The following is a 27289-nucleotide window of genomic DNA, read 5'->3' on the forward strand; positions in this document are numbered from 1 at the left end:
GGCTTTTAAAGAAATCCCTTATTCCGAGGTCACCGTAGCCACCAGATCCAGTCTGTATCCGCTTCAGTCAATCGGATCCAGTCCGTATCCAGAGAAGATGGTGGATCAACACCTAGAAAGGACCTCTATGGCCCAGAAACACAGCGGAGACCGTGACAACTAGATGAGCCGCAGATACAAATCCCCTGTAAAGACCACCTGGACAAGACCACAGGAAACAGATGATTCTTCTGCACAGTCTGACATTCCTGCAGCCTGGAGCTGATCTACTGGTTTCGTCTGACAAGGGGAGAACTGTCTCCCCGACTGAGCCTGGTTTCTCACCGGGTTTTTTCTCCATCCTTTCACCGATCGAGTTTTGGTTTCTTCCCTCTGTCGCTTCTGGCAGGCGGAGCTGGGGACACTTCATGTACAGCGATATCGTTGACTTGATTGCAAATTATTGCACAGATACTATTTAAACTGAACTTAGCTGAATGATGTCATCAAAGAGTTCAATAACGAAATGCCTTTAACTGTCATTTTGCTTTTTGACGCACTGTGTTCCTAATTAATGTTGTTCAGTTGCATTGACGCAATACTTTTTGTTTAAAGCGCAATTTAAAAAAAAAAAAAAAAAAAAAAAGAGTCCAAACAATGACCCCTGCTACGGGTAGTGTTCCAAGTGTTATGCGACTTCAGCTAATGATGGGTCCATCAGAAATTTTACGGTGCTAGGGCTGGGTCTGCGTCAGAAGAAGCCATGCATTGTTTAGTTATGTCAGTGCAGTGCCGTCAGTTGGGGGGGAAACGGCAGCATGCACGGCTCCTCGTTAGTATAGTGGACAGTATCTCCGCCTGTCACGCGGAAGACCGGGGTTCGATTCCCCGACGGGGAGAGCTGGTTCTTTTCGTCTTCCGAATGATCCATCCAAAAAGTTTGGTTGGAGTCGCAGGTCACAGAAGGAGTTCTGCTTCGACGTCAGCCCGAGCCAAAGGACATGCGTTGGCCGGGAATCGAACCCGGGTCAACTGCTTGGAAGGCAGCTATGCTCACCACTATACCACCAACGCAGGCAGAAGTCAGTAGCTTTATTGACGCACTGTGTTCCTAATAAATGTTGTTCAGTTGCATTGACAAAATACTTTTTGTTTAAAGCGCAATTAAAAAAAAAAAAAAAAAAAAAAAAGAGTCCAAACAATGACCCCTGCTACCGGTAGTGTTGCAAGTGTTATGCGACTTCAGCTAATGATGGGTCCATCCGAAATTATTCCATCCAAAAGTTTTGGGTGGAGGCACAGGTCACAGAGGGAGTTCTGCTTCGACGTCAGCCCGAGCCAAAGCATATGCGTTGGCCGGGAATCGAATCCGGGGTCAACTGCTTGGAAGGCAGCTATGCTCACCACTATACCACCAACGCAGTCAGCAGTCAGCAACTTGCGCCGTCACTAAGAAGGCTCGAAGTGCACGAGTCACCGATAGGGCTAGAGGAGCAGATGAGATCTTTGTTTGGACCCGTCACTAAAGAGAGCCTTCAAGAATTTGCATCCCATCACGTACAAGAAAGCGCTGCCTTCCCATCCGGCTAAATAAACACGAAGTGGTCAAACGCAGAGAGTGCCTATAATAACCAAAAGCCCAATCAAGGCAATCTCTTTCTCATGCCTCTATCTGAAAAGTTGGATAAAATCTTATATGAAAAAAAAAGTCTTTTAAAGAAATCCCTTATTCCGAGGTCGCCGTAGCCACCAGATCCAGTCTGTATCCGCTTCAGTCACCCGGATCCAGTCCGTATCCAGAGAAGATGGTGGATCAACACCTAGAAAGGACCTCTATGGCCCAGAAACACAGCGGAGACCGTGACAACTAGATGAGCCGCAGATACAAATCCCCTGTAAAGACCACCTGGACAAGACCACAGGAAACAGATGATTCTTCTGCACAGTCTGACATTCCTGCAGCCTGGAGCTGATCTACTGGTTTCGTCTGACAAGGGGAGAACTGTCTCCCCGACTGAGCCTGGTTTCTCACCGGGTTTTTTCTCCATCCTTTCACCGATCGAGTTTTGGTTTCTTCCCTCTGTCGCTTCTGGCAGGCGGAGCTGGGGACACTTCATGTACAGCGATATCGTTGACTTGATTGCAAATTATTGCACAGATACTATTTAAACTGAACTTAGCTGAATGATGTCATCAAAGAGTTCAATAACGAAATGCCTTTAACTGTCATTTTGCTTTTTGACGCACTGTGTTCCTAATAAATGTTGTTCAGTTGCATTGACACAATACTTTTTGTTTAAAGCGCAATTAAAAAAAAAATAAAAATAAAAAAAAGAGTCCAAACAATGACCCCTGCTACGGGTAGTGTTGCAAGTGTTATACGACTTCAGCTAATGATGGGTCCATCCGAAATTATTCCATCCAAAAGTTTTGGGTGGAGGCACAGGTCACAGAGGGAGTTCTGCTTCGACGTCAGCCCGAGCCAAAGGACATGCGTTGGCCGGGAATCGAATCCGGGTCAACTGCTTGGAAGGCAGCTATGCTCACCACTATACCACCAACGCAGTCAGCAGTCAGCAGTCAGCAACTTGCGCCGTCACTAAGAAGGCTCGAAGTGCACGAGTCGCCGATAGGGCTAGAGGAGCAGATGAGATCTTTGTTTGGACCCGTCACTAAAGAGAGCCTTCAAGAATTTGCATCCCGTCACGTACAAGAAAGCGCTGCCTTCCCATCCGGCTAAATAAACACGAAGTGGTCAAACGCAGAGAGTGCCTATTCAGACGATGACCAGTGGCAAGCCCTCTCGCAGCATGCTGCCGGACGGTCAAACTGATTCTGCTCTTGACATTTCGATGTAGCTCTGCTGTGAGCAGAGCACCCAAAAATACAGGTAACTCGCAAAAGTTCCCCTCCACGGAAATCTTTAGTAAAAGGCGAAAGATTTATGCGACAATGAAGAGAAACTCGAGCTGTGTCTCCAAACCCTCGGGCCTGTGCGCTGCCTCTGTTAAACTACTACGCTCGCCAAGGGTCATCAAGGGTGACAATGCCTGCCCACATGTGTTCCGTCAGCACCCCCCCCCCCCCACTCCAAAAGGGAGGAGTAAAACTCAAAAAAGTCCTCTCGGTCCACCAATAACCAAAAGCCCAATCAAGGCAATCTCTTTCTCATGCCTCTATCTGAAAAGTTGGATAAAATCTTATATGAAAAAAAAAAGTCTTTTAAAGAAATCCCTTATTCCGAGGTCACCGTAGCCACCAGATCCAGTCTGTATCCGCTTCAGTCAATCGGATCCAGTCCGTATCCAGAGAAGATGGTGGATCAACACCTAGAAAGGACCTCTATGGCCCAGAAACACAGCGGAGACCGTGACAACTAGATGAGCCGCAGATACAAATCCCCTGTAAAGACCACCTGGACAAGACCACAGGAAACAGATGATTCTTCTGCACAGTCTGACATTCCTGCAGCCTGGAGCTGATCTACTGGTTTCGTCTGACAAGGGGAGAACTGTCTCCCCGACTGAGCCTGGTTTCTCACCGGGTTTTTTCTCCATCCTTTCACCGATCGAGTTTTGGTTTCTTCCCTCTGTCGCTTCTGGCAGGCGGAGCTGGGGACACTTCATGTACAGCGATATCGTTGACTTGATTGCAAATTATTGCACAGATACTATTTAAACTGAACTTAGCTGAATGATGTCATCAAAGAGTTCAATAACGAAATGCCTTTAACTGTCATTTTGCTTTTTGACGCACTGTGTTCCTAATTAATGTTGTTCAGTTGCATTGACGCAATACTTTTTGTTTAAAGCGCAATTTAAAAAAAAAAAAAAAAAAAAAAAGAGTCCAAACAATGACCCCTGCTACGGGTAGTGTTCCAAGTGTTATGCGACTTCAGCTAATGATGGGTCCATCAGAAATTTTACGGTGCTAGGGCTGGGTCTGCGTCAGAAGAAGCCATGCATTGTTTAGTTATGTCAGTGCAGTGCCGTCAGTTGGGGGGGAAACGGCAGCATGCACGGCTCCTCGTTAGTATAGTGGACAGTATCTCCGCCTGTCACGCGGAAGACCGGGGTTCGATTCCCCGACGGGGAGAGCTGGTTCTTTTCGTCTTCCGAATGATCCATCCAAAAAGTTTGGTTGGAGTCGCAGGTCACAGAAGGAGTTCTGCTTCGACGTCAGCCCGAGCCAAAGGACATGCGTTGGCCGGGAATCGAACCCGGGTCAACTGCTTGGAAGGCAGCTATGCTCACCACTATACCACCAACGCAGGCGGAAGTCAGTAGCTTTATTGACGCACTGTGTTCCTAATAAATGTTGTTCAGTTGCATTGACAAAATACTTTTTGTTTAAAGCGCAATTAAAAAAAAAAAAAAAAAAAAAAAAGAGTCCAAACAATGACCCCTGCTACCGGTAGTGTTGCAAGTGTTATGCGACTTCAGCTAATGATGGGTCCATCCGAAATTATTCCATCCAAAAGTTTTGGGTGGAGGCACAGGTCACAGAGGGAGTTCTGCTTCGACGTCAGCCCGAGCCAAAGCATATGCGTTGGCCGGGAATCGAATCCGGGGTCAACTGCTTGGAAGGCAGCTATGCTCACCACTATACCACCAACGCAGTCAGCAGTCAGCAACTTGCGCCGTCACTAAGAAGGCTCGAAGTGCACGAGTCACCGATAGGGCTAGAGGAGCAGATGAGATCTTTGTTTGGACCCGTCACTAAAGAGAGCCTTCAAGAATTTGCATCCCATCACGTACAAGAAAGCGCTGCCTTCCCATCCGGCTAAATAAACACGAAGTGGTCAAACGCAGAGAGTGCCTATAATAACCAAAAGCCCAATCAAGGCAATCTCTTTCTCATGCCTCTATCTGAAAAGTTGGATAAAATCTTATATGAAAAAAAAAGTCTTTTAAAGAAATCCCTTATTCCGAGGTCACCGTAGCCACCAGATCCAGTCTGTATCCGCTTCAGTCACCCGGATCCAGTCCGTATCCAGAGAAGATGGTGGATCAACACCTAGAAAGGACCTCTATGGCCCAGAAACACAGCGGAGACCGTGACAACTAGATGAGCCGCAGATACAAATCCCCTGTAAAGACCACCTGGACAAGACCACAGGAAACAGATGATTCTTCTGCACAGTCTGACATTCCTGCAGCCTGGAGCTGATCTACTGGTTTCGTCTGACAAGGGGAGAACTGTCTCCCCGACTGAGCCTGGTTTCTCACCGGGTTTTTTCTCCATCCTTTCACCGATCGAGTTTTGGTTTCTTCCCTCTGTCGCTTCTGGCAGGCGGAGCTGGGGACACTTCATGTACAGCGATATCGTTGACTTGATTGCAAATTATTGCACAGATACTATTTAAACTGAACTTAGCTGAATGATGTCATCAAAGAGTTCAATAACGAAATGCCTTTAACTGTCATTTTGCTTTTTGACGCACTGTGTTCCTAATAAATGTTGTTCAGTTGCATTGACACAATACTTTTTGTTTAAAGCGCAATTAAAAAAAAAATAAAAATAAAAAAAAGAGTCCAAACAATGACCCCTGCTACGGGTAGTGTTGCAAGTGTTATACGACTTCAGCTAATGATGGGTCCATCAGAAATTTTACGGTGCTAGGGCTGGGTCTGCGTCAGAAGAAGCCATGCATTGTTTAGTTATGTCAGTGCAGTGCCGTCAGTTGGGGGGGAAACGGCAGCATGCACAGCTCCTCGTTAGTATAGTGGACAGTATCTCCGCCTGTCACGCGGAAGACCGGGGTTCGATTCCCCGACGGGGAGAGCTGGTTCTTTTCGTCTTCCGAATGATCCATCCAAAATGTTTGGTTGGAGTCGCAGGTCACAGAAGGAGTTCTGCTTCCACGTCAGCCCGAGCCAAAGGACATGCGTTGGCCGGGAATCGAACCCGGGTCAACTGCTTGGAAGGCAGCTATGCTCACCACTATACCACCAACGCAGGCGGAAGTCAGTAGTTTTATTGACGCACTGTGTTCCTAATAAATGTTGTTCAGTTGCATTGACACAATACTTTTTGTTTAAAGCGCAATAAAAAAAAAAAAAAAAAAAAAAAAAAGAGTCCAAACAATGACCCCTGCTACCGGTAGTGTTGCAAGTGTTATGCGACTTCAGCTAATGATGGGTCCATCCGAAATTATTCCATCCAAAAGTTTTGGGTGGAGGCACAGGTCACAGAGGGAGTTCTGCTTCGACATCAGCACGAGCCAAAGGATATGCGTTGGCCGGGAATCGAATCCCGGGTCAACTGCTTGGAAGGCAGCTATGCACCCCACTATACCACCAACGCAGTCAGCAGTCAGCAACTTGCGCCGTCACTAAGAAGGCTCGAAGTGCACGAGTCGCCGATAGGGCTAGAGGAGCAGATGAGATCTTTGTTTGGACCCGTCACTAAAGAGAGCCTTCAAGAATTTGCATCCCGTCACGTACAAGAAAGCGCTGCCTTCCCATCCGGCTAAATAAACACGAAGTGGTCAAACGCAGAGAGTGCCTATAATAACCAAAAGCCCAATCAAGGCAATCTCTTTCTCATGCCTCTATCTGAAAAGTTGGATAAAATCTTATATGAAAAAAAAAGTATTTTAAAGAAATCCCTTATTCCGAGGTCACCGTAGCCACCAAATCCAGTCTGTATCCGCTTCAGTCACCCGGATCCAGTCCGTATCCAGAGAAGATGGTGGATCAACACCTAGAAAGGACCTCTATGGCCCAGAAACACAGCGGAGACCGTGACAACTAGATGAGCCGCAGATACAAATCCCCTGTAAAGACCACCTGGACAAGACCACAGGAAACAGATGATTCTTCTGCACAGTCTGACATTCCTGCAGCCTGGAGCTGATCTACTGGTTTCGTCTGACAAGGGGAGAACTGTCTCCCCGACTGAGCCTGGTTTCTCACCGGGTTTTTTCTCCATCCTTTCACCGATCGAGTTTTGGTTTCTTCCCTCTGTCGCTTCTGGCAGGCGGAGCTGGGGACACTTCATGTACAGCGATATCGTTGACTTGATTGCAAATTATTGCACAGATACTATTTAAACTGAACTTAGCTGAATGATGTCATCAAAGAGTTCAATAACGAAATGCCTTTAACTGTCATTTTGCTTTTTGACGCACTGTGTTCCTAATTAATGTTGTTCAGTTGCATTGACGCAATACTTTTTGTTTAAAGCGCAATTTAAAAAAAAAAAATAAGAGTCCAAACAATGACCCCTGCTACGGGTAGTGTTCCAAGTGTTATGCGACTTCAGCTAATGATGGGTCCATCAGAAATTTTACGGTGCTAGGGCTGGGTCTGCGTCAGAAGAAGCCATGCATTGTTTAGTTATGTCAGTGCAGTGCCGTCAGTTGGGGGGGAAACGGCAGCATGCACGGCTCCTCGTTAGTATAGTGGACAGTATCTCCGCCTGTCACGCGGAAGACCGGGGTTCGATTCCCCGACGGGGAGAGCTGGTTCTTTTCGTCTTCCGAATGATCCATCCAAAAAGTTTGGTTGGAGTCGCAGGTCACAGAAGGAGTTCTGCTTCGACGTCAGCCCGAGCCAAAGGACATGCGTTGGCCGGGAATCGAACCCGGGTCAACTGCTTGGAAGGCAGCTATGCTCACCACTATACCACCAACGCAGGCGGAAGTCAGTAGCTTTATTGACGCACTGTGTTCCTAATAAATGTTGTTCAGTTGCATTGACACAATACTTTTTGTTTAAAGCGCAATTAAAAAAAAAAAAAAAAAAAAAAGAGTCCAAACAATGACCCCTGCTACCGGTAGTGTTGCAAGTGTTATGCGACTTCAGCTAATGATGGGTCCATCCGAAATTATTCCATCCAAAAGTTTTGGGTGGAGGCACAGGTCACAGAGGGAGTTCTGCTTCGACGTCAGCCCGAGCCAAAGCATATGCGTTGGCCGGGAATCGAATCCGGGGTCAACTGCTTGGAAGGCAGCTATGCTCACCACTATACCACCAACGCAGTCAGCAGTCAGCAACTTGCGCCGTCACTAAGAAGGCTCGAAGTGCACGAGTCGCCGATAGGGCTAGAGGAGCAGATGAGATCTTTGTTTGGACCCGTCACTAAAGAGAGCCTTCAAGAATTTGCATCCCGTCACGTACAAGAAAGCGCTGCCTTCCCATCCGGCTAAATAAACACGAAGTGGTCAAACGCAGAGAGTGCCTATAATAACCAAAAGCCCAATCAAGGCAATCTCTTTCTCATGCCTCTATCTGAAAAGTTGGATAAAATCTTATATGAAAAAAAAAGTCTTTTAAAGAAATCCCTTATTCCGAGGTCACCGTAGCCACCAGATCCAGTCTGTATCCGCTTCAGTCACCCGGATCCAGTCCGTATCCAGAGAAGATGGTGGATCAACACCTAGAAAGGACCTCTATGGCCCAGAAACACAGCGGAGACCGTGACAACTAGATGAGCCGCAGATACAAATCCCCTGTAAAGACCACCTGGACAAGACCACAGGAAACAGATGATTCTTCTGCACAGTCTGACATTCCTGCAGCCTGGAGCTGATCTACTGGTTTCGTCTGACAAGGGGAGAACTGTCTCCCCGACTGAGCCTGGTTTCTCACCGGGTTTTTTCTCCATCCTTTCACCGATCGAGTTTTGGTTTCTTCCCTCTGTCGCTTCTGGCAGGCGGAGCTGGGGACACTTCATGTACAGCGATATCGTTGACTTGATTGCAAATTATTGCACAGATACTATTTAAACTGAACTTAGCTGAATGATGTCATCAAAGAGTTCAATAACGAAATGCCTTTAACTGTCATTTTGCTTTTTGACGCACTGTGTTCCTAATAAATGTTGTTCAGTTGCATTGACACAATACTTTTTGTTTAAAGCGCAATTAAAAAAAAAAAAAAAAGAGTCCAAACAATGACCCCTGCTACGGGTAGTGTTGCAAGTGTTATGCGACTTCAGCTAATGATGGGTCCATCCGAAATTATTCCATCCAAAAGTTTTGGGTGGAGGCACAGGTCACAGAGGGAGTTCTGCTTCGACGTCAGCCCGAGCCAAAGGACATGCGTTGGCCGGGAATCGAATCCGGGTCAACTGCTTGGAAGGCAGCTATGCTCACCACTATACCACCAACGCAGTCAGCAGTCAGCAACTTGCGCCGTCACTAAGAAGGCTCGAAGTGCACGAGTCGCCGATAGGGCTAGAGGAGCAGATGAGATCTTTGTTTGGACCCGTCACTAAAGAGAGCCTTCAAGAATTTGCATCCCGTCACGTACAAGAAAGCGCTGCCTTCCCATCCGGCTAAATAAACACGAAGTGGTCAAACGCAGAGAGTGCCTATTCAGACGATGACCAGTGGCAAGCCCTCTCGCAGCATGCTGCCGGACGGTCAAACTGATTCTGCTCTTGACATTTCGATGTAGCTCTGCTGTGAGCAGAGCACCCAAAAATACAGGTCACTCGCAAAAGTTCCCCTCCACGGAAATCTTTAGTAAAAGGCGAAAGATTTATGCGACAAGGAAGAGAAACTCGAGCTGTGTCTCCAAACCCTCGGGCCTGTGCGCTGCCTCTGTTAAACTACTACGCTCGCCAAGGGTCATCAAGGGTGACAATGCCTGCCCACATGTGTTTCGTCAGCACCCCCCCCCCACTCCAAAAGGGAGGAGTAAAACTCAAAAAAGTCCTCTCGGTCCACCAATAACCAAAAGCCCAATCAAGGCAATCTCTTTCTCATGCCTCTATCTGAAAAGTTGGATAAAATCTTATATGAAAAAAAAAGGCTTTTAAAGAAATCCCTTATTCCGAGGTCACCGTAGCCACCAGATCCAGTCTGTATCCGCTTCAGTCAATCGGATCCAGTCCGTATCCAGAGAAGATGGTGGATCAACACCTAGAAAGGACCTCTATGGCCCAGAAACACAGCGGAGACCGTGACAACTAGATGAGCCGCAGATACAAATCCCCTGTAAAGACCACCTGGACAAGACCACAGGAAACAGATGATTCTTCTGCACAGTCTGACATTCCTGCAGCCTGGAGCTGATCTACTGGTTTCGTCTGACAAGGGGAGAACTGTCTCCCCGACTGAGCCTGGTTTCTCACCGGGTTTTTTCTCCATCCTTTCACCGATCGAGTTTTGGTTTCTTCCCTCTGTCGCTTCTGGCAGGCGGAGCTGGGGACACTTCATGTACAGCGATATCGTTGACTTGATTGCAAATTATTGCACAGATACTATTTAAACTGAACTTAGCTGAATGATGTCATCAAAGAGTTCAATAACGAAATGCCTTTAACTGTCATTTTGCTTTTTGACGCACTGTGTTCCTAATTAATGTTGTTCAGTTGCATTGACGCAATACTTTTTGTTTAAAGCGCAATTTAAAAAAAAAAAAAAAGAGTCCAAACAATGACCCCTGCTACGGGTAGTGTTCCAAGTGTTATGCAACTTCAGCTAATGATGGGTCCATCAGAAATTTTACGGTGCTAGGGCTGGGTCTGCGTCAGAAGAAGCCATGCATTGTTTAGTTATGTCAGTGCAGTGCCGTCAGTTGGGGGGAAACGGCAGCATGCACGGCTCCTCGTTAGTATAGTGGACAGTATCTCCGCCTGTCACGCGGAAGACCGGGGTTCGATTCCCCGACGGGGAGAGCTGTTTCTTTTCGTCTTCCGAATGATCCATCCAAAAAGTTTGGTTGGAGTCGCAGGTCACAGAAGGAGTTCTGCTTCGACGTCAGCCCGAGCCAAAGGACATGCGTTGGCCGGGAATCGAACCCGGGTCAACTGCTTGGAAGGCAGCTATGCTCACCACTATACCACCAACGCAGGCGGAAGTCAGTAGCTTTATTGACGCACTGTGTTCCTAATAAATGTTGTTCAGTTGCATTGACACAATACTTTTTGTTTAAAGCGCAATTAAAAAAAAAAAAAAAAAAAAAAAGAGTCCAAACAATGACCCCTGCTACCGGTAGTGTTGCAAGTGTTATGCGACTTCAGCTAATGATGGGTCCATCCGAAATTATTCCATCCAAAAGTTTTGGGTGGAGGCACAGGTCACAGAGGGAGTTCTGCTTCGACGTCAGCCCGAGCCAAAGCATATGCGTTGGCCGGGAATCGAATCCGGGGTCAACTGCTTGGAAGGCAGCTATGCTCACCACTATACCACCAACGCAGTCAGCAGTCAGCAACTTGCGCCGTCACTAAGAAGGCTCGAAGTGCACGAGTCACCGATAGGGCTAGAGGAGCAGATGAGATCTTTGTTTGGACCCGTCACTAAAGAGAGCCTTCAAGAATTTGCATCCCGTCACGTACAAGAAAGCGCTGCCTTCCCATCCGGCTAAATAAACACGAAGTGGTCAAACGCAGAGAGTGCCTATAATAACCAAAAGCCCAATCAAGGCAATCTCTTTCTCATGCCTCTATCTGAAAAGTTGGATAAAATCTTATATGAAAAAAAAAGTCTTTTAAAGAAATCCCTTATTCCGAGGTCACCGTAGCCACCAGATCCAGTCTGTATCCGCTTCAGTCACCCGGATCCAGTCCGTATCCAGAGAAGATGGTGGATCAACACCTAGAAAGGACCTCTATGGCCCAGAAACACAGCGGAGACCGTGACAACTAGATGAGCCGCAGATACAAATCCCCTGTAAAGACCACCTGGACAAGACCACAGGAAACAGATGATTCTTCTGCACAGTCTGACATTCCTGCAGCCTGGAGCTGATCTACTGGTTTCGTCTGACAAGGGGAGAACTGTCTCCCCGACTGAGCCTGGTTTCTCACCGGGTTTTTTCTCCATCCTTTCACCGATCGAGTTTTGGTTTCTTCCCTCTGTCGCTTCTGGCAGGCGGAGCTGGGGACACTTCATGTACAGCGATATCGTTGACTTGATTGCAAATTATTGCACAGATACTATTTAAAATGAACTTAGCTGAATGATGTCATCAAAGAGTTCAATAACGAAATGCCTTTAACTGTCATTTTGCTTTTTGACGCACTGTGTTCCTAATAAATGTTGTTCAGTTGCATTGACACAATACTTTTTTTTTAAAGCGCAATTAAAAAAAAAATAAAAATAAAAAAAAGAGTCCAAACAATGACCCCTGCTACGGGTAGTGTTGCAAGTGTTATGCGACTTCAGCTAATGATGGGTCCATCCGAAATTATTCCATCCAAAAGTTTTGGGTGGAGGCACAGGTCACAGAGGGAGTTCTGCTTCGACGTCAGCCCGAGCCAAAGGACATGCGTTGGCCGGGAATCGAATCCGGGTCAACTGCTTGGAAGGCAGCTATGCTCACCACTATACCACCAACGCAGTCAGCAGTCAGCAACTTGCGCCGTCACTAAGAAGGCTCGAAGTGCACGAGTCGCCGATAGGGCTAGAGGAGCAGATGAGATCTTTGTTTGGACCCGTCACTAAAGAGAGCCTTCAAGAATTTGCATCCCGTCACGTACAAGAAAGCGCTGCCTTCCCATCCGGCTAAATAAACACGAAGTGGTCAAACGCAGAGAGTGCCTATTCAGACGATGACCAGTGGCAAGCCCTCTCGCAGCATGCTGCCGGACGGTCAAACTGATTCTGCTCTTGACATTTCGATGTAGCTCTGCTGTGAGCAGAGCACCCAAAAATACAGGTCACTCGCAAAAGTTCCCCTCCACGGAAATCTTTAGTAAAAGGCGAAAGATTTATGCGACAATGAAGAGAAACTCGAGCTGTGTCTCCAAACCCTCGGGCCTGTGCGCTGCCTCTGTTAAACTACTACGCTCGCCAAGGGTCATCAAGGGTGACAATGCCTGCCCACATGTGTTTCGTCAGCACCCCCCCCCCCCACTCCAAAAGGGAGGAGTAAAACTCAAAAAAGTCCTCTCGGTCCACCAATAACCAAAAGCCCAATCAAGGCAATCTCTTTCTCATGCCTCTATCTGAAAAGTTGGATAAAATCTTATATGAAAAAAAAAAGTCTTTTAAAGAAATCCCTTATTCCGAGGTCACCGTAGCCACCAGATCCAGTCTGTATCCGCTTCAGTCAATCGGATCCAGTCCGTATCCAGAGAAGATGGTGGATCAACACCTAGAAAGGACCTCTATGGCCCAGAAACACAGCGGAGACCGTGACAACTAGATGAGCCGCAGATACAAATCCCCTGTAAAGACCACCTGGACAAGACCACAGGAAACAGATGATTCTTCTGCACAGTCTGACATTCCTGCAGCCTGGAGCTGATCTACTGGTTTCGTCTGACAAGGGGAGAACTGTCTCCCCGACTGAGCCTGGTTTCTCACCGGGTTTTTTCTCCATCCTTTCACCGATCGAGTTTTGGTTTCTTCCCTCTGTCGCTTCTGGCAGGCGGAGCTGGGGACACTTCATGTACAGCGATATCGTTGACTTGATTGCAAATTATTGCACAGATACTATTTAAACTGAACTTAGCTGAATGATGTCATCAAAGAGTTCAATAACGAAATGCCTTTAACTGTCATTTTGCTTTTTGACGCACTGTGTTCCTAATTAATGTTGTTCAGTTGCATTGACGCAATACTTTTTGTTTAAAGCGCAATTTAAAAAAAAAAAAAAAACAAAAAAAACAAACAATGTCCAAACAATGACCCCTGCTACGGGTAGTGTTCCAAGTGTTATGCGACTTCAGCTAATGATGGGTCCATCAGAAATTTTACGGTGCTAGGGCTGGGTCTGCGTCAGAAGAAGCCATGCATTGTTTAGTTATGTCAGTGCAGTGCCGTCAGTTGGGGGAGAAACGGCAGCATGCACGGCTCCTCGTTAGTATAGTGGACAGTATCTCCGCCTGTCACGCGGAAGACCGGGGTTCGATTCCCCGACGGGGAGAGCTGGTTCTTTTCGTCTTCCGAATGATCCATCCAAAAAGTTTGGTTGGAGTCGCAGGTCACAGAAGGAGTTCTGCTTCGACGTCAGCCCGAGCCAAAGGACATGCATTGGCCGGGAATCGAACCCGGGTCAACTGCTTGGAAGGCAGCTATGCTCACCACTATACCACCAACGCAGGCGGAAGTCAGTAGCTTTGTTGACGCACTGTGTTCCTAATAAATGTTGTTCAGTTGCATTGACACAATACTTTTTGTTTAAAGCGCAATTAAAAAAAAAAAAAAAAGAGTCCAAACAATGACCCCTGCTACCGGTAGTGTTGCAAGTGTTATGCGACTTCAGCTAATGATGGGTCCATCCGAAATTATTCCATCCAAAAGTTTTGGGTGGAGGCACAGGTCACAGAGGGAGTTCTGCTTCGACGTCAGCACGAGCCAAAGGATATGCGTTGGCCGGGAATCGAATCCGGGGTCAACTGCTTGGAAGGCAGCTATGCTCACCACTATACCACCAACGCAGTCAGCAGTCAGCAACTTGCGCCGTCACTAAGAAGGCTCGAAGTGCACGAGTCGCCGATAGGGCTAGAGGAGCAGATGAGATCTTTGTTTGGACCCGTCACTAAAGAGAGCCTTCAAGAATTTGCATCCCGTCACGTACAAGAAAGCGCTGCCTTCCCATCCGGCTAAATAAACACGAAGTGGTCAAACGCAGAGAGTGCCTATAATAACCAAAAGCCCAATCAAGGCAATCTCTTTCTCATGCCTCTATCTGAAAAGTTGGATAAAATCTTATATGAAAAAAAAAGTCTTTTAAAGAAATCCCTTATTCCGAGGTCACCGTAGCCACCAGATCCAGTCTGTATCCGCTTCAGTCACCCGGATCCAGTCCGTATCCAGAGAAGATGGTGGATCAACACCTAGAAAGGACCTCTATGGCCCAGAAACACAGCGGAGACCGTGACAACTAGATGAGCCGCAGATACAAATCCCCTGTAAAGACCACCTGGACAAGACCACAGGAAACAGATGATTCTTCTGCACAGTCTGACATTCCTGCAGCCTGGAGCTGATCTACTGGTTTCGTCTGACAAGGGGAGAACTGTCTCCCCGACTGAGCCTGGTTTCTCACCGGGTTTTTTCTCCATCCTTTCACCGATCGAGTTTTGGTTTCTTCCCTCTGTCGCTTCTGGCAGGCGGAGCTGGGGACACTTCATGTACAGCGATATCGTTGACTTGATTGCAAATTATTGCACAGATACTATTTAAACTGAACTTAGCTGAATGATGTCATCAAAGAGTTCAATAACGAAATGCCTTTAACTGTCATTTTGCTTTTTGACGCACTGTGTTCCTAATTAATGTTGTTCAGTTGCATTGACGCAATACTTTTTGTTTAAAGCGCAATTTAAAAAAAAAAAATAAGAGTCCAAACAATGACCCCTGCTACGGGTAGTGTTCCAAGTGTTATGCGACTTCAGCTAATGATGGGTCCATCAGAAATTTTACGGTGCTAGGGCTGGGTCTGCGTCAGAAGAAGCCATGCATTGTTTAGTTATGTCAGTGCAGTGCCGTCAGTTGGGGGGGAAACGGCAGCATGCACGGCTCCTCGTTAGTATAGTGGACAGTATCTCCGCCTGTCACGCGGAAGACCGGGGTTCGATTCCCCGACGGGGAGAGCTGGTTCTTTTCGTCTTCCGAATGATCCATCCAAAAAGTTTGGTTGGAGTCGCAGGTCACAGAAGGAGTTCTGCTTCGACGTCAGCCCGAGCCAAAGGACATGCGTTGGCCGGGAATCGAACCCGGGTCAACTGCTTGGAAGGCAGCTATGCTCACCACTATACCACCAACGCAGGCGGAAGTCAGTAGCTTTATTGACGCACTGTGTTCCTAATAAATGTTGTTCAGTTGCATTGACACAATACTTTTTGTTTAAAGCGCAATTAAAAAAAAAAAAAAAAAAAAAAAGAGTCCAAACAATGACCCCTGCTACCGGTAGTGTTGCAAGTGTTATGCGACTTCAGCTAATGATGGGTCCATCCGAAATTATTCCATCCAAAAGTTTTGGGTGGAGGCACAGGTCACAGAGGGAGTTCTGCTTCGACGTCAGCCCGAGCCAAAGCATATGCGTTGGCCGGGAATCGAATCCGGGGTCAACTGCTTGGAAGGCAGCTATGCTCACCACTATACCACCAACGCAGTCAGCAGTCAGCAACTTGCGCCGTCACTAAGAAGGCTCGAAGTGCACGAGTCGCCGATAGGGCTAGAGGAGCAGATGAGATCTTTGTTTGGACCCGTCACTAAAGAGAGCCTTCAAGAATTTGCATCCCGTCACGTACAAGAAAGCGCTGCCTTCCCATCCGGCTAAATAAACACGAAGTGGTCAAACGCAGAGAGTGCCTATAATAACCAAAAGCCCAATCAAGGCAATCTCTTTCTCATGCCTCTATCTGAAAAGTTGGATAAAATCTTATATGAAAAAAAAAGTCTTTTAAAGAAATCCCTTATTCCGAGGTCACCGTAGCCACCAGATCCAGTCTGTATCCGCTTCAGTCACCCGGATCCAGTCCGTATCCAGAGAAGATGGTGGATCAACACCTAGAAAGGACCTCTATGGCCCAGAAACACAGCGGAGACCGTGACAACTAGATGAGCCGCAGATACAAATCCCCTGTAAAGACCACCTGGACAAGACCACAGGAAACAGATGATTCTTCTGCACAGTCTGACATTCCTGCAGCCTGGAGCTGATCTACTGGTTTCGTCTGACAAGGGGAGAACTGTCTCCCCGACTGAGCCTGGTTTCTCACCGGGTTTTTTCTCCATCCTTTCACCGATCGAGTTTTGGTTTCTTCCCTCTGTCGCTTCTGGCAGGCGGAGCTGGGGACACTTCATGTACAGCGATATCGTTGACTTGATTGCAAATTATTGCACAGATACTATTTAAACTGAACTTAGCTGAATGATGTCATCAAAGAGTTCAATAACGAAATGCCTTTAACTGTCATTTTGCTTTTTGACGCACTGTGTTCCTAATAAATGTTGTTCAGTTGCATTGACACAATACTTTTTGTTTAAAGCGCAATTAAAAAAAAAAAAAAAAGAGTCCAAACAATGACCCCTGCTACGGGTAGTATTGCAAGTGTTATGCGACTTCAGCTAATGATGGGTCCATCCGAAATTATTCCATCCAAAAGTTTTGGGTGGAGGCACAGGTCACAGAGGGAGTTCTGCTTCGACGTCAGCCCGAGCCAAAGGACATGCGTTGGCCGGGAATCGAATCCGGGTCAACTGCTTGGAAGGCAGCTATGCTCACCACTATACCACCAACGCAGTCAGCAGTCAGCAACTTGCGCCGTCACTAAGAAGGCTCGAAGTGCACGAGTCGCCGATAGGGCTAGAGGAGCAGATGAGATCTTTGTTTGGACCCGTCACTAAAGAGAGCCTTCAAGAATTTGCATCCCGTCACGTACAAGAAAGCGCTGCCTTCCCATCCGGCTAAATAAACACGAAGTGGTCAAACACAGAGAGTGCCTATTCAGACGATGACCAGTGGCAAGCCCTCTCGCAGCATGCTGCCGGACGGTCAAACTGATTCTGCTCTTGACATTTCGATGTAGCTCTGCTGTGAGCAGAGCACCCAAAAATACAGGTCACTCGCAAAAGTTCCCCTCCACGGAAATCTTTAGTAAAAGGCGAAAGATTTATGCGACAATGAAGAGAAACTCGAGCTGTGTCTCCAAACCCTCGGGCCTGTGCGCTGCCTCTGTTAAACTACTACGCTCGCCAAGGGTCATCAAGGGTGACAATGCCTGCCCACATGTGTTTCGTCAGCACCCCCCCCCCACTCCAAAAGGGAGGAGTAAAACTCAAAAAAGTCCTCTCGGTCCACCAATAACCAAAAGCCCAATCAAGGCAATCTCTTTCTCATGCCTCTATCTGAAAAGTTGGATAAAATCTTATATGAAAAAAAAAGGCTTTTAAAGAAATCCCTTATTCCGAGGTCACCGTAGCCACCAGATCCAGTCTGTATCCGCTTCAGTCAATCGGATCCAGTCCGTATCCAGAGAAGATGGTGGATCAACACCTAGAAAGGACCTCTATGGCCCAGAAACACAGCGGAGACCGTGACAACTAGATGAGCCGCAGATACAAATCCCCTGTAAAGACCACCTGGACAAGACCACAGGAAACAGATGATTCTTCTGCACAGTCTGACATTCCTGCAGCCTGGAGCTGATCTACTGGTTTCGTCTGACAAGGGGAGAACTGTCTCCCCGACTGAGCCTGGTTTCTCACCGGGTTTTTTCTCCATCCTTTCACCGATCGAGTTTTGGTTTCTTCCCTCTGTCGCTTCTGGCAGGCGGAGCTGGGGACACTTCATGTACAGCGATATCGTTGACTTGATTGCAAATTATTGCACAGATACTATTTAAACTGAACTTAGCTGAATGATGTCATCAAAGAGTTCAATAACGAAATGCCTTTAACTGTCATTTTGCTTTTTGACGCACTGTGTTCCTAATTAATGTTGTTCAGTTGCATTGACGCAATACTTTTTGTTTAAAGCGCAATTTAAAAAAAAAAAAAAAGAGTCCAAACAATGACCCCTGCTACGGGTAGTGTTCCAAGTGTTATGCAACTTCAGCTAATGATGGGTCCATCAGAAATTTTACGGTGCTAGGGCTGGGTCTGCGTCAGAAGAAGCCATGCATTGTTTAGTTATGTCAGTGCAGTGCCGTCAGTTGGGGGGAAACGGCAGCATGCACGGCTCCTCGTTAGTATAGTGGACAGTATCTCCGCCTGTCACGCGGAAGACCGGGGTTCGATTCCCCGACGGGGAGAGCTGTTTCTTTTCGTCTTCCGAATGATCCATCCAAAAAGTTTGGTTGGAGTCGCAGGTCACAGAAGGAGTTCTGCTTCGACGTCAGCCCGAGCCAAAGGACATGCGTTGGCCGGGAATCGAACCCGGGTCAACTGCTTGGAAGGCAGCTATGCTCACCACTATACCACCAACGCAGGCGGAAGTCAGTAGCTTTATTGACGCACTGTGTTCCTAATAAATGTTGTTCAGTTGCATTGACACAATACTTTTTGTTTAAAGCGCAATTAAAAAAAAAAAAAAAAAAAAAAAGAGTCCAAACAATGACCCCTGCTACCGGTAGTGTTGCAAGTGTTATGCGACTTCAGCTAATGATGGGTCCATCCGAAATTATTCCATCCAAAAGTTTTGGGTGGAGGCACAGGTCACAGAGGGAGTTCTGCTTCGACGTCAGCCCGAGCCAAAGCATATGCGTTGGCCGGGAATCGAATCCGGGGTCAACTGCTTGGAAGGCAGCTATGCTCACCACTATACCACCAACGCAGTCAGCAGTCAGCAACTTGCGCCGTCACTAAGAAGGCTCGAAGTGCACGAGTCACCGATAGGGCTAGAGGAGCAGATGAGATCTTTGTTTGGACCCGTCACTAAAGAGAGCCTTCAAGAATTTGCATCCCGTCACGTACAAGAAAGCGCTGCCTTCCCATCCGGCTAAATAAACACGAAGTGGTCAAACGCAGAGAGTGCCTATAATAACCAAAAGCCCAATCAAGGCAATCTCTTTCTCATGCCTCTATCTGAAAAGTTGGATAAAATCTTATATGAAAAAAAAAGTCTTTTAAAGAAATCCCTTATTCCGAGGTCACCGTAGCCACCAGATCCAGTCTGTATCCGCTTCAGTCACCCGGATCCAGTCCGTATCCAGAGAAGATGGTGGATCAACACCTAGAAAGGACCTCTATGGCCCAGAAACACAGCGGAGACCGTGACAACTAGATGAGCCGCAGATACAAATCCCCTGTAAAGACCACCTGGACAAGACCACAGGAAACAGATGATTCTTCTGCACAGTCTGACATTCCTGCAGCCTGGAGCTGATCTACTGGTTTCGTCTGACAAGGGGAGAACTGTCTCCCCGACTGAGCCTGGTTTCTCACCGGGTTTTTTCTCCATCCTTTCACCGATCGAGTTTTGGTTTCTTCCCTCTGTCGCTTCTGGCAGGCGGAGCTGGGGACACTTCATGTACAGCGATATCGTTGACTTGATTGCAAATTATTGCACAGATACTATTTAAAATGAACTTAGCTGAATGATGTCATCAAAGAGTTCAATAACGAAATGCCTTTAACTGTCATTTTGCTTTTTGACGCACTGTGTTCCTAATAAATGTTGTTCAGTTGCATTGACACAATACTTTTTTTTTAAAGCGCAATTAAAAAAAAAATAAAAATAAAAAAAAGAGTCCAAACAATGACCCCTGCTACGGGTAGTGTTGCAAGTGTTATGCGACTTCAGCTAATGATGGGTCCATCCGAAATTATTCCATCCAAAAGTTTTGGGTGGAGGCACAGGTCACAGAGGGAGTTCTGCTTCGACGTCAGCCCGAGCCAAAGGACATGCGTTGGCCGGGAATCGAATCAGGGTCAACTGCTTGGAAGGCAGCTATGCTCACCACTATACCACCAACGCAGTCAGCAGTCAGCAACTTGCGCCGTCACTAAGAAGGCTCGAAGTGCACGAGTCGCCGATAGGGCTAGAGGAGCAGATGAGATCTTTGTTTGGACCCGTCACTAAAGAGAGCCTTCAAGAATTTGCATCCCGTCACGTACAAGAAAGCGCTGCCTTCCCATCCGGCTAAATAAACACGAAGTGGTCAAACGCAGAGAGTGCCTATTCAGACGATGACCAGTGGCAAGCCCTCTCGCAGCATGCTGCCGGACGGTCAAACTGATTCTGCTCTTGACATTTCGATGTAGCTCTGCTGTGAGCAGAGCACCCAAAAATACAGGTCACTCGCAAAAGTTCCCCTCCACGGAAATCTTTAGTAAAAGGCGAAAGATTTATGCGACAATGAAGAGAAACTCGAGCTGTGTCTCCAAACCCTCGGGCCTGTGCGCTGCCTCTGTTAAACTACTACGCTCGCCAAGGGTCATCAAGGGTGACAATGCCTGCCCACATGTGTTTCGTCAGCACCCCCCCCCCCCACTCCAAAAGGGAGGAGTAAAACTCAAAAAAGTCCTCTCGGTCCACCAATAACCAAAAGCCCAATCAAGGCAATCTCTTTCTCATGCCTCTATCTGAAAAGTTGGATAAAATCTTATATGAAAAAAAAAAGTCTTTTAAAGAAATCCCTTATTCCGAGGTCACCGTAGCCACCAGATCCAGTCTGTATCCGCTTCAGTCAATCGGATCCAGTCCGTATCCAGAGAAGATGGTGGATCAACACCTAGAAAGGACCTCTATGGCCCAGAAACACAGCGGAGACCGTGACAACTAGATGAGCCGCAGATACAAATCCCCTGTAAAGACCACCTGGACAAGACCACAGGAAACAGATGATTCTTCTGCACAGTCTGACATTCCTGCAGCCTGGAGCTGATCTACTGGTTTCGTCTGACAAGGGGAGAACTGTCTCCCCGACTGAGCCTGGTTTCTCACCGGGTTTTTTCTCCATCCTTTCACCGATCGAGTTTTGGTTTCTTCCCTCTGTCGCTTCTGGCAGGCGGAGCTGGGGACACTTCATGTACAGCGATATCGTTGACTTGATTGCAAATTATTGCACAGATACTATTTAAACTGAACTTAGCTGAATGATGTCATCAAAGAGTTCAATAACGAAATGCCTTTAACTGTCATTTTGCTTTTTGACGCACTGTGTTCCTAATTAATGTTGTTCAGTTGCATTGACGCAATACTTTTTGTTTAAAGCGCAATTTAAAAAAAAAAAAAAAAGAGTCCAAACAATGACCCCTGCTACGGGTAGTGTTCCAAGTGTTATGCGACTTCAGCTAATGATGGGTCCATCAGAAATTTTACGGTGCTAGGGCTGGGTCTGCGTCAGAAGAAGCCATGCATTGTTTAGTTATGTCAGTGCAGTGCCGTCAGTTGGGGGGGAAACGGCAGCATGCACGGCTCCTCGTTAGTATAGTGGACAGTATCTCCGCCTGTCACGCGGAAGACCGGGGTTCGATTCCCCGACGGGGAGAGCTGGTTCTTTTCGTCTTCCGAATGATCCATCCAAAAAGTTTGGTTGGAGTCGCAGGTCACAGAAGGAGTTCTGCTTCGACGTCAGCCCGAGCCAAAGGACATGCGTTGGCCGGGAATCGAACCCGGGTCAACTGCTTGGAAGGCAGCTATGCTCACCACTATACCACCAACGCAGGCGGAAGTCAGTAGCTTTATTGACGCACTGTGTTCCTAATAAATGTTGTTCAGTTGCATTGACAAAATACTTTTTGTTTAAAGCGCAATTAAAAAAAAAAAAAAAAAAAAAAGAGTCCAAACAATGACCCCTGCTACCGGTAGTGTTGCAAGTGTTATGCGACTTCAGCTAATGATGGGTCCATCCGAAATTATTCCATCCAAAAGTTTTGGGTGGAGGCACAGGTCACAGAGGGAGTTCTGCTTCGACGTCAGCCCGAGCCAAAGCATATGCGTTGGCCGGGAATCGAATCCGGGGTCAACTGCTTGGAAGGCAGCTATGCTCACCACTATACCACCAACGCAGTCAGCAGTCAGCAACTTGCGCCGTCACTAAGAAGGCTCGAAGTGCACGAGTCGCCGATAGGGCTAGAGGAGCAGATGAGATCTTTGTTTGGACCCGTCACTAAAGAGAGCCTTCAAGAATTTGCATCCCGTCACGTACAAGAAAGCGCTGCCATCCCATCCGGCTAAATAAACACGAAGTGGTCAAACGCAGAGAGTGCCTATAATAACCAAAAGCCCAATCAAGGCAATCTCTTTCTCATGCCTCTATCTGAAAAGTTGGATAAAATCTTATATGAAAAAAAAAGTCTTTTAAAGAAATCCCTTATTCCGAGGTCACCGTAGCCACCAGATCCAGTCTGTATCCGCTTCAGTCACCCGGATCCAGTCCGTATCCAGAGAAGATGGTGGATCAACACCTAGAAAGGACCTCTATGGCCCAGAAACACAGCGGAGACCGTGACAACTAGATGAGCCGCAGATACAAATCCCCTGTAAAGACCACCTGGACAAGACCACAGGAAACAGATGATTCTTCTGCACAGTCTGACATTCCTGCAGCCTGGAGCTAATCTACCTGTTTCGTCTGACAAGGGGAGAACTGTCTCCCCGACTGAGCCTGGTTTCTCACCGGGTTTTTTCTCCATCCTTTCACCGATCGAGTTTTGGTTTCTTGCCTCTGTCGCTTCTGGCAGGCGGAGCTGGGGACACTTCATGTACAGCGATATCGTTGACTTGATTGCAAATTATTGCACAGATACTATTTAAACTGAACTTAGCTGAATGATGTCATCAAAGAGTTCAATAACGAAATGCCTTTAACTGTCATTTTGCTTTTTGACGCACTGTGTTCCTAATTAATGTTGTTCAGTTGCATTGACGCAATACTTTTTGTTTAAAGCGCAATTTAAAAAAAAAAAAAAAAAAAAAACAAACAAACAATGTCCAAACAATGACCCCTGCTACGGGTAGTGTTCCAAGTGTTATGCGACTTCAGCTAATGATGGGTCCATCAGAAATTTTACGGTGCTAGGGCTGGGTCTGCGTCAGAAGAAGCCATGCATTGTTTAGTTATGTCAGTGCAGTGCCGTCAGTTGGGGGGGAAACGGCAGCATGCACGGCTCCTCGTTAGTATAGTGGACAGTATCTCCGCCTGTCACGCGGAAGACCGGGGTTCGATTCCCCGACGGGGAGAGCTGGTTCTTTTCGTCTTCCGAATGATCCATCCAAAAAGTTTGGTTGGAGTCGCAGGTCACAGAAGGAGTTCTGCTTCGACGTCAGCCCGAGCCAAAGGACATGCATTGGCCGGGAATCGAACCCGGGTCAACTGCTTGGAAGGCAGCTATGCTCACCACTATACCACCAACGCAGGCGGAAGTCAGTAGCTTTGTTGACGCACTGTGTTCCTAATAAATGTTGTTCAGTTGCATTGACACAATACTTTTTGTTTAAAGCGCAATTAAAAAAAAAAAAAAAAGAGTCCAAACAATGACCCCTGCTACCGGTAGTGTTGCAAGTGTTATGCGACTTCAGCTAATGATGGGTCCATCCGAAATTATTCCATCCAAAAGTTTTGGGTGGAGGCACAGGTCACAGAGGGAGTTCTGCTTCGACGTCAGCCCGAGCCAAAGCATATGCGTTGGCCGGGAATCGAATCCGGGGTCAACTGCTTGGAAGGCAGCTATGCTCACCACTATACCACCAACGCAGTCAGCAGTCAGCAACTTGCGCCGTCACTAAGAAGGCTCGAAGTGCACGAGTCGCCGATAGGGCTAGAGGAGCAGATGAGATCTTTGTTTGGACCCGTCACTAAAGAGAGCCTTCAAGAATTTGCATCCCGTCACGTACAAGAAAGCGCTGCCTTCCCATCCGGCTAAATAAACAAGAAGTGGTCAAACGCAGAGAGTGCCTATAATAACCAAAAGCCCAATCAAGGCAATCTCTTTCTCATGCCTCTATCTGAAAAGTTGGATAAAATCTTATATGAAAAAAAAAGTCTTTTAAAGAAATCCCTTATTCCGAGGTCACCGTAGCCACCAGATCCAGTCTGTATCCGCTTCAGTCACCCGGATCCAGTCCGTATCCAGAGAAGATGGTGGATCAACACCTAGAAAGGACCTCTATGGCCCAGAAACACAGCGGAGACCGTGACAACTAGAGGAGCCGCAGATACAAATCCCCTGTAAAGACCACCGGGACAAGACCACAGGAAACAGATGATTCTTCTGCACAGTCTGACATTCCTGCAGCCTGGAGCTAATCTACCTGTTTCGTCTGACAAGGGGAGAACTGTCTCCCCGACTGAGCCTGGTTTCTCACCGGGTTTTTTCTCCATCCTTTCACCGATCGAGTTTTGGTTTCTTGCCTCTGTCGCTTCTGGCAGGCGGAGCTGGGGACACTTCATGTACAGCGATATCGTTGACTTGATTGCAAATTATTGCACAGATACTATTTAAACTGAACTTAGCTGAATGATGTCATCAAAGAGTTCAATAACGAAATGCCTTTAACTGTCATTTTGCTTTTTGACGCACTGTGTTCCTAATTAATGTTGTTCAGTTGCATTGACGCAATACTTTTTGTTTAAAGCGCAATTTAAAAAAAAAAAAAAAAAAAAAAGAGTCCAAACAATGACCCCTGCTACGGGTAGTGTTCCAAGTGTTATGCGACTTCAGCTAATGATGGGTCCATCAGAAATTTTACGGTGCTAGGGCTGGGTCTGCGTCAGAAGAAGCCATGCATTGTTTAGTTATGTCAGTGCAGTGCCGTCAGTTGGGGGGGAAACGGCAGCATGCACAGCTCCTCGTTAGTATAGTGGACAGTATCTCCGCCTGTCACGCGGAAGACCGGGGTTCGATTCCCCGACGGGGAGAGCTGGTTCTTTTCGTCTTCCGAATGATCCATCCAAAATGTTTGGTTGGAGTCGCAGGTCACAGAAGGAGTTCTGCTTCGACGTCAGCCCGAGCCAAAGCATATGCGTTGGCCGGGAATCGAATCCGGGGTCAACTGCTTGGAAGGCAGCTATGCTCACCACTATACCACCAACGCAGTCAGCAGTCAGCAACTTGCGCCGTCACTAAGAAGGCTCGAAGTGCACGAGTCGCCGATAGGGCTAGAGGAGCAGATGAGATCTTTGTTTGGACCCGTCACTAAAGAGAGCCTTCAAGAATTTGCATCCCGTCACGTACAAGAAAGCGCTGCCTTCCCATCCGGCTAAATAAACACGAAGTGGTCAAACGCAGAGAGTGCCTATAATAACCAAAAGCCCAATCAAGGCAATCTCTTTCTCATGCCTCTATCTGAAAAGTTGGATAAAATCTTATATGAAAAAAAAAGTCTTTTAAAGAAATCCCTTATTCCGAGGTCACCGTAGCCACCAGATCCAGTCTGTATCCGCTTCAGTCACCCGGATCCAGTCCGTATCCAGAGAAGATGGTGGATCAACACCTAGAAAGGACCTCTATGGCCCAGAAACACAGCGGAGACCGTGACAACTAGATGAGCCGCAGATACAAATCCCCTGTAAAGACCACCTGGACAAGACCACAGGAAACAGATGATTCTTCTGCACAGTCTGACATTCCTGCAGCCTGGAGCTAATCTACCTGTTTCGTCTGACAAGGGGAGAACTGTCTCCCCGACTGAGCCTGGTTTCTCACCGGGTTTTTTCTCCATCCTTTCACCTATCGAGTTTTGGTTTCTTCCCTCTGTCGCTTCTGGCAGGCGGAGCTGGGGACACTTCATGTACAGCGATATCGTTGACTTGATTGCAAATTATTGCACAGATACTATTTAAACTGAACTTAGCTGAATGATGTCATCAAAGAGTTCAATAACGAAATGCCTTTAACTGTCATTTTGCTTTTTGACGCACTGTGTTCCTAATTAATGTTGTTCAGTTGCATTGACGCAATACTTTTTGTTTAAAGCGCAATTTAAAAAAAAAAAAAAAAAGAGTCCAAACAATGACCCCTGCTACGGGTAGTGTTGCAAGTGTTATGCGACTTCAGCTAATGATGGGTCCATCCGAAATTATTCCATCCAAAAGTTTTGGGTGGAGGCACAGGTCACAGAGGGAGTTCTGCTTCGCATCAGCCCGAGCCAAAGGACATGCGTTGGCCGGGAATCGAATCCGGGTCAACTGCTTGGAAGGCAGCTATGCTCACCACTATACCACCAACGCAGTCAGCAGTCAGCAACTTGCGCCGTTACTAAGAAGGCTCAAAGTGCACGAGTCGCCGATAGGGCTAGAGGAGCAGATGAGATCTTTGTTTGGACCCGTCACTAAAGAGAGCCTTCAAGAATTTGCATCCCGTCACGTACAAGAAAGCGCTGCCTTCCCATCCGGCTAAATAAACACGAAGTGGTCAAACGCAGAGAGTGCCTATTCAGACGATGACCAGTGGCAAGCCCTCTCGCAGCATGCTGCCGGACGGTCAAACTGATTCTGCTCTTGACATTTCGATGTAGCTCTGCTGTGAGCAGAGCACCCAAAAATACAGGTCACTCGCAAAAGTTCCCCTCCACGGAAATCTTTAGTAAAAGGCGAAAGATTTATGCGACAATGAAGAGAAACTCGAGCTGTGTCTCCAAACCCTCGGGCCTGTGCGCTGCCTCTGTTAAACTACTACGCTCGCCAAGGGTCATCAAGGGTGACAATGCCTGCCCACATGTGTTTCGTCAGCACCCCCCCCCCCCCCCTACTCCAAAAGGGAGGAGTAAAACTCAAAAAAGTCCACTCGGTCCACCAATAACCAAAAGCCCAATCAAGGCAATCTCTTTCTCATGCCTCTATCTGAAAAGTTGGATAAAATCTTATATGAAAAAAAAAGTCTTTTAAAGAAATCCCTTATTCCGAGGTCACCGTAGCCACCAGATCCAGTCTGTATCCGCTTCAGTCAATCGGATCCAGTCCGTATCCAGAGAAGATGGTGGATCAACACCTAGAAAGGACCTCTATGGCCCAGAAA

The 27289-nt window shown here is 47.1% G+C and overlaps 6 non-coding genes across 6 annotated transcripts; all 6 read right to left on the reverse strand.

The window, feature by feature from the left end:
* Nucleotides 1-2835: 2835 nt before the first annotated feature.
* On the reverse strand, nt 2836-2950 carry LOC127979986 (U5 spliceosomal RNA). The gene has a single exon (XR_008159028.1). It is a non-coding gene; the product is annotated as a U5 spliceosomal RNA (small nuclear RNA).
* A 6431-nt stretch (nt 2951-9381) lies between these two features.
* LOC127980942 (U5 spliceosomal RNA) lies at nt 9382-9496 on the reverse strand. The gene has a single exon (XR_008159940.1). It is a non-coding gene; the product is annotated as a U5 spliceosomal RNA (small nuclear RNA).
* Nucleotides 9497-12556: 3060 nt separating this feature from the next.
* On the reverse strand, nt 12557-12671 carry LOC127980671 (U5 spliceosomal RNA). Its single transcript, XR_008159684.1, has one exon. It is a non-coding gene; the product is annotated as a U5 spliceosomal RNA (small nuclear RNA).
* Nucleotides 12672-17413: 4742 nt separating this feature from the next.
* Nucleotides 17414-17528, reverse strand: LOC127980673 (U5 spliceosomal RNA). The gene has a single exon (XR_008159685.1). It is a non-coding gene; the product is annotated as a U5 spliceosomal RNA (small nuclear RNA).
* A 3060-nt stretch (nt 17529-20588) lies between these two features.
* LOC127980674 (U5 spliceosomal RNA) lies at nt 20589-20703 on the reverse strand. The gene has a single exon (XR_008159686.1). It is a non-coding gene; the product is annotated as a U5 spliceosomal RNA (small nuclear RNA).
* Nucleotides 20704-26787: 6084 nt separating this feature from the next.
* On the reverse strand, nt 26788-26902 carry LOC127980675 (U5 spliceosomal RNA). The gene has a single exon (XR_008159687.1). It is a non-coding gene; the product is annotated as a U5 spliceosomal RNA (small nuclear RNA).
* Nucleotides 26903-27289: the final 387 nt, after the last annotated feature.

Source organism: Carassius gibelio, chromosome B19, assembly GCF_023724105.1.
Source record: "Carassius gibelio isolate Cgi1373 ecotype wild population from Czech Republic chromosome B19, carGib1.2-hapl.c, whole genome shotgun sequence".
NCBI lineage: Eukaryota > Metazoa > Chordata > Actinopteri > Cypriniformes > Cyprinidae > Carassius > Carassius gibelio.